Here is a 14,525-nt window from a genome sequence, read left to right as displayed (position 1 = left end):
TGTGTGTGTGTGTGTGTGTGTGTGTGTGTGTGTGTGTGTTATTATACCCATTACATTACTTGCAAAATATATATGGTGCTGACATTTTCGGCAAGAGGGAGACATACCGATATTCTGCATATAATTATTTTAATGTTTTTCAGAGCGAGAGTATTGGGGCCTGATCTGTTCGATATATTTCTCAACTGATATAGCGGGTATTATAAATCCTCCCCTCCCCCCCCCCCCCCGAGTTCCCCACGGAACAGTCGTGTAATATACGGTTTGATACGTACTACATCATCGTGGGCAGGAATATACAAATTTTGTTCGATATACATGATCGTTTATATCTATTCAAACGAGGGCCATGAAATACATTAGCAAATCCCTACAGTATTTAAGGCAGGCGCTTACGAATTATTTAAACCACATTCTTCATCTGTGGCAGATTTTATAATCATTTTGAAGTGGCTGCTTTATCTCGAGGAAAACGAGCGGTAAGTGTTATATAAAACAAAATCTTAATAGCAATTTGATCACTTTTGCGTCATTTGACAGTAAGAATAATAATAAATAGAGGATAATTTTTTTTTTCCTTTGTTAGGTCTAATACCTGGTATGTTTCTTAGTGTGGTACACACACAAAAAAACCCAAAACAACACCAACAACATTTTGAAAAAAATACTAAAACGATTGGCGCGCCGAAGTCATCGGCTAAAATGTTTTTTTTTTTTTTTTTCTTTTTTCTTTTTTTCTTTTTTTTTTCACAAATTGAAATATATCCAGTATTAGCGTTGGAAAAAAAAAAGTTTTCTTTTTGTTATATTTTTTTTATCTCACCCTAGCGAAACACTTTCTGCAAATGACCTTAATAAAGAAAAGTAATGAATTAACCTAAACCACTTTGAATGTCGACCGTATCTTTTATTTACATAAAATCATGCGCTTAAGAAAATACCAACTGAACGGGGATTTCAGACAGCAGATGAATTGAACTTGATTAATTGAACTTCATTAGCAATTGTACAATCAAACAAATGCAACAATGAAAAGTGGAACTATGAAAAATCGAGAATGTTAGATTTGCGGAGGATTTATTCCGAATCATTGTCCGCTAATGGAGAATACATGTCAGTTGCTGTGTCGGCGATGCCCACACAGCACACCGTCCAAATGTGAAGTTGTGTCGTGCTGAAAGACAACACTGTGCCATAATTTATCTTATGTCATGTAAAGAAGTTGGTTACATTATAGTATTTAAAATTTTCTTCATTTTGTAAGAGCTCAAGAAATTAATTCTGGTTTGAAAGACAAGATGACTGTAAAACTCAGAAGACGTAGCTCTACAGTACCGTTGGTGTTTGAGACATCATAATAAAGGTAACTGCGTTAACTTCGCTTTTTGTTTGGAGATTATCTTTTGCTGATCTTCTTTGAGCTTGGAGAAACTTTACATTCTGAACATTTTCATTTGCACTTATGTGCTTAATATGTATTGCTGGGATATCATATAGAATATGAAGTCGGTATAATGGTACTATATTTTACATATTTGAATGATAAAAGACTGGTAAATGATATAGTGATAAACTGCAAAATGAATAATTTGCCCATTATCCCAAATATGTTAATCAAAACAAACATTGAATGTAAATTTAGATATAATGAGCAGTTGTAAGAAGTAAGAAATAACATTTTTCCATTGAACCAGTTATGTGTTATCATCATCAGTTATACAATAAACACATGGAGACAAGTATGCTTACATTCTAAAATGAACACACACACATACACACACACACACACACATATATATATATATATATATGGTATTTTAATCTAATACAGAAAAGGTGACATTCATATATGCAGACCAATAGTTTTCTTTTCTTCTACAGATATAAATTAAAAAGCCTAATTCTGAGAGTTTCACCTACAACATTCATGCTGGGAAAGGGCCGCTAATTAAGAGCTGACATATGTGGAAGAAAAATACCATCCATGTTGAAAAGGGCTAGAGGTAATGTGAGAAAACATAATTTATCAATCTTATTTAACATTATTGTTGATATTTTATCTCAACTGGTCAAAAGGCTAAGTGGGTTTATGTAATGGTCCAGAGTGTGTTATTTATTTCACATCCCTTTCTGTCTTTCAACAGTAAGAAATTAGTTACTTTGGAGTCCATAGTTCCGATCAATTTGTTTATATAAAACTTGGTTTTGGGCTTATATCAACATCTTTGATAAATCTAATAATGAGCAAAATCCAAGTATATACACGAGGTCATCATGTATAAGATTAGTTGAGTTTTTTAACCAGCCTGAAAGCCATACTTTCACAATATAGACTAAAATCATTAAGTTGTCTTAGAAGTTTGATGAGTGTTAACCATTAATAATAATAAGGTGATCTTTCATCTGAGTATGTTACCACCACGTGCAATATTTATACATATAGTGCAGTTTTTACTAAATTTAGAATACATGCTTGTATAAATGAGATCTAGATTGAAGAAGTGAACATGCACACAAATACATGAGGTTATAACCACTACTGCTGATTCAAGTTTGACCATACTTGGCCAGTGGGCTTATATAATCAAGCTTCACAGTGATGCTCATTATGAGTATGATAAAGGTATGGTAATGAAGTGCCTTTGCATCTCTATTGGCAGAGTTTCTTATGACTTGAACAACAGTATTTATGATCCAGTTTAGATCTGACTTGTTTAATTATTTGCTTGTATGTCTGAGGCTGTAAGCAGAATCTATGCATATAATGTGGTGGTCCTACATCTCACTAGCCATTCTTGCTACTGCTCTTAAAACTATTTTTCATTAATTTTATCAGACTTGGTAAATATATTTATCTCATCAAGATATAGCAAAAGAGCAATTTTGTAAAAAAATATTCATTCATATTAAACTCAAATTCTGCATATGATCTGTTGACCTTGCAAATACTATAAGGGCTCTATTTCTGACAAAAAGATTATTTTGACCTAATGTAGCAAAAATGCTTATATGATCAAAACATTGAACATATCTGATAACAAATAAGAAATAGTTTTTCATGTAAATTTGATAAACATTGATAAATCGGTTCATATCATTAAAAGCTTGGAAGAGTTTGATTACATGCGAGACCATCACATATTAATCATGCTTTATTTAGAGAATTATTTTTGTAAGGATTTATTAAAAAAGATAAAATCAATATGGACTGGTTTTGTTATGGTACAGCAACACTAGTTGTTTACTGACTAATGAGGGAATTGGAGTAAGGCAAGGGTACATTGCAGTAGGTAACCTGGTTGACTTGATAACAGGATTTTAACACAGACATTTTTATCAGGAGTCTAGCATACTAACCATTGATTCACTGCAGATCCTGCCCCCATTAGTTACCTTTTAATACATAAAGCATTTGGGGTTTTGTGTCACAAATCCCATAGGGATTAAAATTAACATCATGAAATACACAATTAGAAAATAAAATAAATTTATTCTAGAAAGAAATATTGCATGCAATTCTGTGACACAAATGAAATTAATGAGAAAACACTTAAACAAATGGCTAACATTACTCATCTGGCTTATATAACTTAACAGTTGGCCATTTCACTATGGAGTAGTCAGGTATATCTAGTATTGTAAGAGCAGAACCTAAACAATAATCTCCAAACTTTTATCAAATCAATTGCATACTTAGGTTTGGAAAGTATTACATGGGAATTATGTTAATTTTTAAAGATCAAAATGTACCTGCATGTTTTGACCCTACCAGAACCAAACTAAAAGCTCAAATTTGTGCAGCTGCTTTTGCTCATCACAAACATAATTGGGAGTATAACTGCTAACCCTACCCTCTAGCACACATTTAAGATCTTTAGAGTTTTTAAATACAGCCTTCTAATTATATAAGTTTCATTACATTGGTCAATAATTAGTCACATGTGATGACACTTGTAACTAATCCAACCACAGCCACTGAGAGCAGACTATGCACTGATATTTATATGGTACAGTAGCAATATACAGTGTGTCTGCTGCAGAGTTAGTTACCTGCCCATTAAACTGACAACATATGAAACAAACTGGACAGTTCTGAAAGCCTTGAATTTGATTTTATTTATCTTTATGGTAGAACAGAACCTGAGTTGAAAAGCCTTTAATGAAAGACCTTGATATCAAGCCAAATAATAACTGCAGCAGTTATATTATGGATAATTAACCATTCTCCCAGTTTCAAACTGGGCATTACATCCCATGGGGTTCTAAATGTAAACCAAGTGTAACTGATATCCTAATGAACTGTAAAGACCATAGCAGTACAACAGCATGGGACCAGATATGTCTAGATCCAGGAATCATAGACCAGTTTCAAACTGATAATGAGCCACATAAAAATTATACATCAGCTAGAACTTAAGTGATGAAGATAACTTAAACTGCATTATTATTAATCCTCCTCCTCCACATCATAATAATTGAGATGCATCATATATGTTTTATTGTAAAATAGTTTATGCAACATAATTCAGTGAAGACCTTTACTGCCAATTTACCAGTGAACCATTTGTTTCAATGAACATATTTTATGTTGTAACAAGGAGCATCATTTAAACATTATGATACACTAATAATACCTGTATATGAAATCTTAATGCTAACACTTATACTGGCAATACTACTACTAATAAAAACACCTGTATTGATAATTTGATTATGTTCAATTGGACTTGTATCTAAATGATCACCAGCTGTATGAAAAGACATTTTTTAATATATAGATATTGGATGGAATACTAGTTACCACAATTGAATATACATATGATAACTCATATATTATTATTTTAAACAATTTATATTTGCAGTGAAACATACTTTTATATTATCTTCCCTTAAATTTCATTTATAGAGCAGTAAACTTTGCATTCATTTAATTACTGAAATGGTTAATAATACAACAACAAATACTGCAACTTACAGAACCACAAAAATCAAAAGCTATAAACAAAAACTTCCCTACATGTATCAACAATTGTCACTTTATAGACAGAACCATGAAGATTTAGGACAGGATGTTAACAAATTAGGTATTCAAGTTAAAAAGAAAAAAAATACCAAGTAAGCTTCCTACCAAAAAATCAAACAATAACAGTGAATTTTAGTACATTCCCAGGAAACAGAATATATGATTTTTCTTAACTTGATCTGATACATTTTAAACTTATAGAAAATGATTCATATTGTATGACTAAAATATTATGTAAACAAAAATTCCATCACTTTTTTCAGATGCAACATGCAAACCCCCATCCATCTTCCTTGATCATAAAGTATACCAGCATTCCACTATAAGATTGGGAGCTGTAGTGGCTCAGTGGTTAGCTTTCTAGACCTGTGAAATAATGTAGGTTCAAATTATACTATCGGACCAACCTGGGTTAGCTACCATGGTGTGTCCTTGGGCAAGGCACTATACTTCAAGTGCCTTGGCACTAAATAACTTACTTGTGTTGCCTTACCATAAAAGGATAAACCAAATACAAAACAACCACTTTAAAAGTGTGAGTTTTGTCACTACTAAGTAAAGGATAATCATACTGAAGAAATGTTTTTGTTAATACAGTTTAATGGATCTAAAAATCTCTTTCTTCTGCAGGAGTTTAAAATGTTAAATTAAAAAGGTCATGGTACACATTGCTTTGTTCGTACACATCAGGCTCAGTAACCCATATCCAGCTAAAATTATCAGTAGAGTCTGAATACAAAAATAATTTAATTCTTTCTCCATTCATATATTACACCACCAAGATTGAACCAAATAAGATTAAAGTTTACTATAGCACTGAGGATGAGTATGCCTCTTAACAACTGACTAATGTGGAGAGAATGGAGTTAAACAGAACATTGATTTCTTTTCAACCATAACACAAGATGGTCATTTATTATGAAAAAACCTGAATAAAGTTGGAGTTCATAACCAAGACAGTCTTGATATAATACAAATTCAATATATTATTGTTGTCTTGAGGTATAGTTCTTTATATTACAATCTCACACATGATCAGGGTTTTTAGTACCATACAGTTAATTCAGGATTGTATTAATACCTATTCTGGTGAATGAAAATTGAATAAGATTTACTATTTTGGAACCAGTTGCAATAAAGTTTACTACACAAGAGAAAATATGACTTTACTGTAATATCTAAAATGTAAAATCTGCAAACGGAACACTTGCTTGACTTTACACTTCAACTATATCATAATACTTATTTGAAATGAATTTATATAAATGGCATTAAATTGGGTTTCAGGCTGGTAATGACAACGGTCACACTGACTTAGACCCACCCAAGGTGGGCAACCATGTCACCAATTGCCACAAGTGGCAAATTGGCCATGTAAGTTTGGCTCAGTTGTGTCATCGTATGATGTTTTTCACTTCTCTTTCACCATACCTGTGGCTACATTGAAAAATAGTTTGCCCACCTCAGACTTAGACAACTAGTAAATTATGAAAGAACAATGTCATTAACTTATGCTTTTCACGATTGCTAGATTAATAAATTATTGTTGACTTGGAGTTAGAATATTATGTCAGTGAAGATAACACTCACAGTGACTTTGACATTTTGAGCTTTTTGTTAAGACATTGGAATTATATGTATGAAGTGCTAGATCAAGTGTGTGTGTGTGTCTGTGATTTGGATTTATTACCATACAAAAAAATGTAATGCAATTTTTTAAAAAAAATTACTAGTTTAAAAAAACTCAGCCATATCATGGATTAAGTAATGATTAAATTGGATTGCAAATATCAAATCAGCAAGGATAACACTCACAATGACTTGGGTATTCTATATCCCTAAGGACATTTTTGGATCTATACTGTATAAGAAATTTAATCATCTATTGCAGCATAAGAACTATTCTCAGGCATGGACATTAAATTCCATCAATAAATATTTTGTGTTTAAATAAAATCTTAAACAAAAATGTACAAGTCCAAAATATAGTTCTACAATGTAAGACATAGCACATGTTGTTTTTGTTTTAGTGCTATGTCTTACTACCCAAAATAACGGCTATGTATATGTGTTCCGATGTCGATTGACATCGGAATGAGTAGTCCAAGTTTCAGGAATATCTCACACACTTGGCAGCCTATATCGACACTCTTCCAATAATTTATATGCAATTAATATACTTACAGTGCTGTCTTTATCCTGGTGGAGTGAAAATATGACACTAGCAAATGGACACATTTTTATGTTCCGTTGACATACATTTGAATTTATTGCAAAGCAACGGTAATCGAGGTACGCCAAAGCATATTTAAGTAGGTTCATGTAGGGGACATGTTTCTTGAATGAAACGAAACATTGCTAACAGTTCCAATAGGCAAAACATATTTTTATTTGTTTCGTTAAAGAATAATGTTTCAACTTAACCTGATTTTGGCATTCCTGACTTTCAGCGCTTTCCAGCCAACTGAAATGTAGGCCAACAAAACTTGAAAACAGGTCCGGTTCTTTTTTGAGAATTTGAATTTATTAGAGAAAAGACATCAGGGTAAGTAAAGTCTGACAAAAACATTATAACTTTACTTTGTAGAAACGCATCGTTATTGGTTCCCAGTTGTGTGTGATATTTCTGAAAATTTGACTTTCATTACACTGTTAGTCGACATCAAAACGCGCCAAACAGCACCCTTCGTTAGGCAGTAAGACCCATCAGCCCCACAACAAAAATATTGGGTGATGTGTCTTGCTTAAAGTTCCTAAACTATATCCAGAACAGTAAAAAACAACTTAAAGAAAATATTATAAAAGCTCATAGTAATTGCAATATTAATTAGAAATCTGCTGAGCTCGCTTCATACATGCAGCCCACAACACCTTATATACTTATGACATATTGCATAAAAAAACCAGCTTGTTAGAACCTTTAAACAAACATGGGTCTTAGTATTGCAAAAGTACATTCAGTAAATCTGCACAATAATTATATTTTTAAAAATACAATCTTAATAGTTTACACATTAGTACCTAATGATTATATAGCCAAGAAGGAAAAAAGTTGATTTCTCGTGGTACATGCCATGTTTACCGCTGCTGCTCATAGCAATGGTTCGGAACCTGTGTTAAGCTATGTACTTTTACAACATAAACCGAGATAGACCACATGACAAGAGAAGTCAGCATGTGTTTGTATCAAGTGAAATAAAACAGAGAAAATCAAAACTTAAACACAGTGACATACAGAAACTTAATATTGGTATAAACACATTGAGTATATATTGTAAAGTCTGAAATGGTTAAAAAAAAATAATTATTAGTCACATTATCAAGGATGCCAGTTACTAGCTTTGATAATCCATTTTTGTTAACTGAAAACATGTAGACTTAAGCCACATCTATAATGATAATTTCTGGCACTTTCAAGGCTGATATAGCCCTTTAATTAAAACCTGCAAAAATTTTTTGACAATTCCATCTGCACACATTGCTGTACATTTTATACACATGTGACTTGCCAGTATTTCTCCCAGCCATTGAGCTACCATTGGTAGAGGAGATCTTTTCGCGAAAAATATTTCCAGATCAAACCCTGTTTGGTGACTTGTAAATCGACGTGGAATAGCACAACCCTAGCACAAATATTACTACCCCTACTTCGTGGAGATATTGAGGCTATGACATTGTAACTACTCAACCTTCTGTCCTATGAACAGTTTGAATTTGGTGCTAGATATGGCTATTAACATATACCGGTGTCTAAACAGTACATAGGTGCTTTCCGGATAGATTTGCATGCAGTAAGATTGCACATCAGATCCACAATATTTCCATCAATATCAACACAGATTGGGGTGGGGGTGGGGGGTTATTGAAATTGTTTCTAAATATTTAAACAGGTTTTCAATGAATTGTTGCTTTTTGTTTTTATTAGCAGGTATTTATACATTTATAAAATGAGTGTCCTCTGTCACAATATGTATCAATCTTCCCGCAAAAACGTTTCCCTTGTATCTTTGCTCCCAAGTTACTCCCATTTTATTCTTGATAAAAGTAGCTACCCTTCCCCTTACATCTTCTTATAATCATTTACAATTATAACCCCATTTAAGTTTTCCTCACATAAAGTTATTAGTTTTTTAGTCAACTTATTACGTGTTTCTTGTATGAAAATCTTATCATAATTTGTATTGTTTAGTTTAATTATTTTTTCCCTATTTATTCAGTTTAAATTTGCTGAGGCTATATGGAAGTTTTTTATCTCCATTTTTGCCTCTCCACCAGGTTGTCGTATTTTTGGTTATACATTAAGTATTATTGGCTTTAATTTAGAATTGAAATATCATCTAGGGGATCAAATAGTAATTTATTAGTCAACATGTAGACCCACTCCATGGCCTTCCTTTTGAATCTGTAACCCAGAAATTCCGATTGACTATGCATCTTTTAGAATCATACAATGCATTATATAAAATATGGTAATGTATACCTTAAAACAATACTGCATTTTAATCCAAGTTTCCAATTTGGAAGAAGTTGTCCTGCACATACAAAATCGTCTGCTACCCAATATGTGAACTTGTCGCTTGAACACAAATTCTCAAAAACTTCCCCGGCATATAGTCAGTTTATAAATTCTTTAGTAATTTTCCCCCATCAACAAGACGTAAACACATTGCATCCTATTCATTGTTGTTTCTCTTCCAAATAAGAGCTTATTCTTTTATAAAATGTTAAACTTTACTAATCTTTTTACATGACCACTTTAGTTTGCAAAAATATATCGCTATAAACCCGACCTAATTACTCAACTTAACTGCTGACAGGAACAGTCTACAGTAAATGTGTTTCATTTCTATAGCTCGATGGATAAACATTACATCTTTTCAAAGCTGTGCACAGAATAGTCCGACATATCGCCAGTCAGGAAAACATATGGGTGGTATCCCCTGTGTCCAAAATTATTATCAATTTGAATAGAATATTCTAGTGACAATTGCCTCTTTTAAAATGGTAAGCATTATTTTCGTCAATCTGTCAAATTCGGTATGTATTTTGCTTCAATATTTGAGATGGAAACCTTAGGTGCGTAGAAATGTCAGATAGCATTGTACATCATGGATGGTGTCCTACATGCTTTTATGATCAGAAAACAAAATCCCATTGTTTTAGTTATGGCCACTGATTTTAAAAATATTCATCCAAGCGAAATATAATAATAATAATGAGGACTTTGTATAGCGCCTAATCTTTAGAAGCTCTAAGCGCTTTACAACATTAGACAACACCTATAACATAAAAAAATATACAATGATATGATTACAAAAACAAACACCATGAAACTAGAAAACATAAAAACATGCTGAGAATATTTAAGGTAGGAAACATTATTAGGTCTTTAAGTTTGTTTTTGCAGTCGGAATAAGTAGTTTTGAGAGCACTCTTGAATGGGATCACTGCGTCTTTGTGTCTAAATTCAGTGGGCAATTCATTCCACGTTGCTGGGACCTGGTATACAAAAGAATGCTGTCCATATGACTTTGTTTTCATAGTGGGAATAATGAGTATACAATTGTCGGAAGAGGAGCGTAAGTATCTTGCTGGTGCATACACATAGGTGAGGTCTGATAGGTATGTTGGACTAGAGTCTGTCAGTGAAACATAGCACAAAGAAGAAATTTTGTGTTTGATTTTGGATCGAATGGATAGCCAGTGTAGGGTACAGAGTTGCTGGGACGTGTGCTCTGATTGTGGTACTCTAAGTATAATCCAAGCAGCTATGTTTTGAACTTTTTGAAGTTTCTGGAGTAGATATTAAGATGAACCAGATAGAATTGAGTTGCCATAGTCCAGTCTTGAAAGTACTAATGAACACACAAGTGTTTTAATGGCATCAACTGAAAGATATCTGCGAATGGAGCTGATGCGTCTCAGGTCAAGATATGCAGCCTTGCATATGTTCATGACATGCTGGTGCAATGTGAGAATACTGTCCAGAGTAACACCTAGGTTTTGTACTGATTGTGTTGGTGTTGCTGATATTTATTGTTTGAATGAATGAGAAAGTCTTTGTGTTGTGATCAGAATGGCCTCAGTTTTATCATCATTCATCTGCAGCTTGCTACATGTCATCCATGATTTCACATCAGTAATACACATCTCTACATCTTGGATGGTAGCATCAACTTCATTTGGGTGGCTAGATTTGTATATTTGGGTGTCATCAGCGTACAATTGGTGAGACACTCAATGATAATGTATGATACTTGAGAGCAGCTGAGTGTATAGAATGTAGAGAACAGGTCCAAGAACAGACCCCTGTGGAACACCACAACAGAGATGAACTGGGCTGCAGTGTAATCTATTTGCAGACACAATTTGTGTTCTGTGGCAAGGGCGATATGCAGATTGTACATTGCTAAAAGGACTGTTTGATTTCAGGCGAGATACAAACTTGGATCGAACAACCTTTTCAAAGATATTTTTTATATGAATTAGAGATTAGAAAACGGGCGGTAGTTCTTTAAATCGTTATGGTCTAGTGTTAGTTTCTTCAGCAGAGGTTTTACAATGGCAGTTTTGAGAAAGTGATGGGAATTATGCTGATGAGAGGGAGGTATTAATAACATCAGTTAGTGAAGGCAATACTGGATCTAAGCACTGGAATTGGATCAAGTTCACATGACTTTGGTGCACTCTTCATTAGGATGGTAAATATAGGATGATTACTTAATAATGCATTTATTGGTGGTGAGAGACTAAATGCATTACTTGATACTTGTGGTTAGCATTAATTGGAAAGCTGAAGATTAGTAATCTTTTGACATACATATCTTAATTGTACCATTTAATTTACAAAATTCAATGTAATTTGCATTGGTAAAATTTGTAGCACAAGAAAAGCCATTATGAATCAGAGATAAATCATATCTTTGTTTTGTCTGGAGCTTGACTAATTTATTGCACATTTCTGTACACTATTTTGTCTTTAATCCAGGATTATTCACTGCATTCGGATGCATTTCATGGTGAAAATTCACAAGCTTGATTTAAAAGTGAATAATATTGCTAGCGATTGTTCTGCAAACCCTGTATGTCACAAGGAGTCAGTGTATTCAAGGACTTGTACAGTATTTACAAGTTCTCATTGATGGTTGAGATGAAAATGAAGAACTGAAAAAAAGACGAAAATCTCAAGTGGAATCCTTTCTGGTCAGCCATCTTATTGAAAACCTCCTGAAATGGAGAGTATTTTGCAGACTCCAAGACTTCTTCTTATCCGGCTGGTATGTTCTATTTAGTTTATCTGGTCTCTGTATATCAATTGCTTTTATACCATGCCAGAATTAGAAATTCCTTATCAAAAGTATGTATACATTTCATCATTTTTCTGTCTGTTTAATAAGATGTGATAAAGAGTACTTACTTACTCATGATGCTGAATATATGAGATTAGATGTTTTGTTAAAAAAGAATGCATTTTGTGATATATTGTATCACTGCCTTATATAGAGTGGTCACTGCGACCAGTATGCATTTTGTTTACATGCCTAAAATTCCAGTCTGATTTCTTTGTTTCCTTTTTACTGCAATTAAGGACTAGTGATTATTTTTATACATTTAGCTGCATCCAGAAGGACAACACCATCACCATCCCCATCCACTCTGGAGTGGAGAATATAAGGATTTCTCTCTGCCAGTTCCTCTGCAAGTAGTAAGTATTGAGGATGGAAAAAAGTACATTATAGAATAATGAAACAAATACTACAGGTGTTGACTTTATATAATCTCTAATTTCATTTGCTGCTCTCTAATACGAGTAAGTCAATTATACACTGTATTCATGAATTTGATTCTCATCTAAGGTAGTAGAACTGTTTTATGTTTGACAAAATGTTGGGTAATTTGTGGCAGTAAACTAAAAACACATTTTGTAGCATTTAAAAATGCTTATGTTCAATGCACGCAAAACTCATTGGTTTGTTGTCCCTTCAGTTGATAATAGTCTTGTCATCTTGTAGACATTTTGAATGTTAGTGTTTAATGCTAAGGTCATATAGATTGAGTCAACATCAAAATTTGTTTGGAAAATGGAAGACTATGACATGAAAGCACAAGCTCTTGTAGCTTAGATACTGTTATTTCTGAACATTGTGAGATGTTAATTAATTAAATTATAGGTCATAAAACATACTGTTTAAGACTTATTTGTGCAAATAAACAATGCATTGTTTTTCATTGATGTGTATACTCTGTTCATCATTCCATTGGTATTTTTATTTTCCTTTCTTATGTTTAGGATTGTCTTCTGTAAGTCAGACGCCTAAACCATCTACATTGAATGCAGACAGCAGCAGGGAAGTTGAACAGACCAGTGCGTCCAGCCAAAATAAACCTTCCTACGAGAACTTTCTCCGTAGAAGCCTCAGAATTCAAAAATAAAGCCTTCTACGGAAGCTAATTTTCATGCATTTCAGACCGGATGCATCGGGTGGTCGCGCCGGTGTGTTAGTAAATATAGCCCCCGAGACAGGAAAAATAAATGAAGGAATAATTTTTTGTTTTTTGTTGTCATTAGGGGCTGCTTTTTCATGAATAAATTTGATCAAGACCAATTCGATACCGACTTCGTGGATCATGAAGATTTATCGTGATGAAACCATGCGGTGTCGCCTGAGCGCGGCTGAATAAATTTTTAAACTTATTTATATCCATGTCGCCGTTACACCAGGTCTGATGAATATTTCTCAGCGTGTGTGTGTCTACGCCATTGAACACCGATAAAATATTGCAATTGTCCCTAATCACCTTTGGAATCTGCGTATATCTCTGTGTCACGTAAATAACATCGGTGTTCTTGTGTCTGCCACGCGAGAATATCCTAGCCGGGTTGGACTGCTTGTCCAGCATAACGTCATCGAAAACAACAAGATTATTAATATCACCGTCCAAATTTTCCACGGATGGAGCTTCATTGATATCTGTGATGAATTCGATTGTGCCTTCGTCGGTATTGTCGCTAAATTCTTTTAGTACTTGATAACAACGTTGATCGTCAACGGATGGTGCAACCAAATACAATTTGTCCCATTTTAGCCATCGCATGATCAAATTCAATAACAATTGCGTCTTTCCAGATCCTGACGGGCCGATGATTATCATTCTGATCGAATTCGGTAATACCGCGTGATGTTTCACCTGCTCGCGTCGTTTCGTGGCTGAAAAATCAATTACATTCATGTTACTAAAATACATGGATCTATATTGTGTTAAGTGTCGCAAGCACACAGCTACGATAAATCCAACCGAAATCGTTACACGCAAGAACAGGAACGCAATTGCAGGAGAATGCGAAGTTTGTAAGACGCGCAAGTTCAGATTCGTAAAAAAAAAGTAGAAGAACCGGAGGAGACATTGCCGCCTCCATGAAAAATCTACCTGGGCTGCCCTGGGCGAAATATCCCGGAGAGAAGCATCTACCAGGGTACAATTATTGTGGACCCGGAACGAG

General features: G+C 33.8%; 1 long non-coding RNA gene across 1 annotated transcript; it reads left to right on the top strand.

Moving 5' to 3' along the window:
- The first annotated feature begins 1,227 nt into the window (after positions 1-1,227).
- LOC149780392 (uncharacterized) lies at positions 1,228-12,722 on the top strand. The gene is made up of 4 exons (XR_016414890.1): positions 1,228-1,363; positions 1,882-2,003; positions 12,174-12,300; positions 12,639-12,722. It is a non-coding gene; the product is annotated as an uncharacterized LOC149780392 (long non-coding RNA).
- Positions 12,723-14,525: the final 1,803 nt, after the last annotated feature.

The sequence above is a fragment of the Sinohyriopsis cumingii genome, chromosome 16, assembly GCF_028554795.1.
Source record: "Sinohyriopsis cumingii isolate HCF-2022 chromosome 16, ASM2855479v2, whole genome shotgun sequence".
NCBI classification, from domain to species: domain Eukaryota; kingdom Metazoa; phylum Mollusca; class Bivalvia; order Unionida; family Unionidae; genus Sinohyriopsis; species Sinohyriopsis cumingii.
Note: the sequence above shows the minus strand (reverse complement) of the source record. Positions and strands in the feature narration are given on the sequence as shown.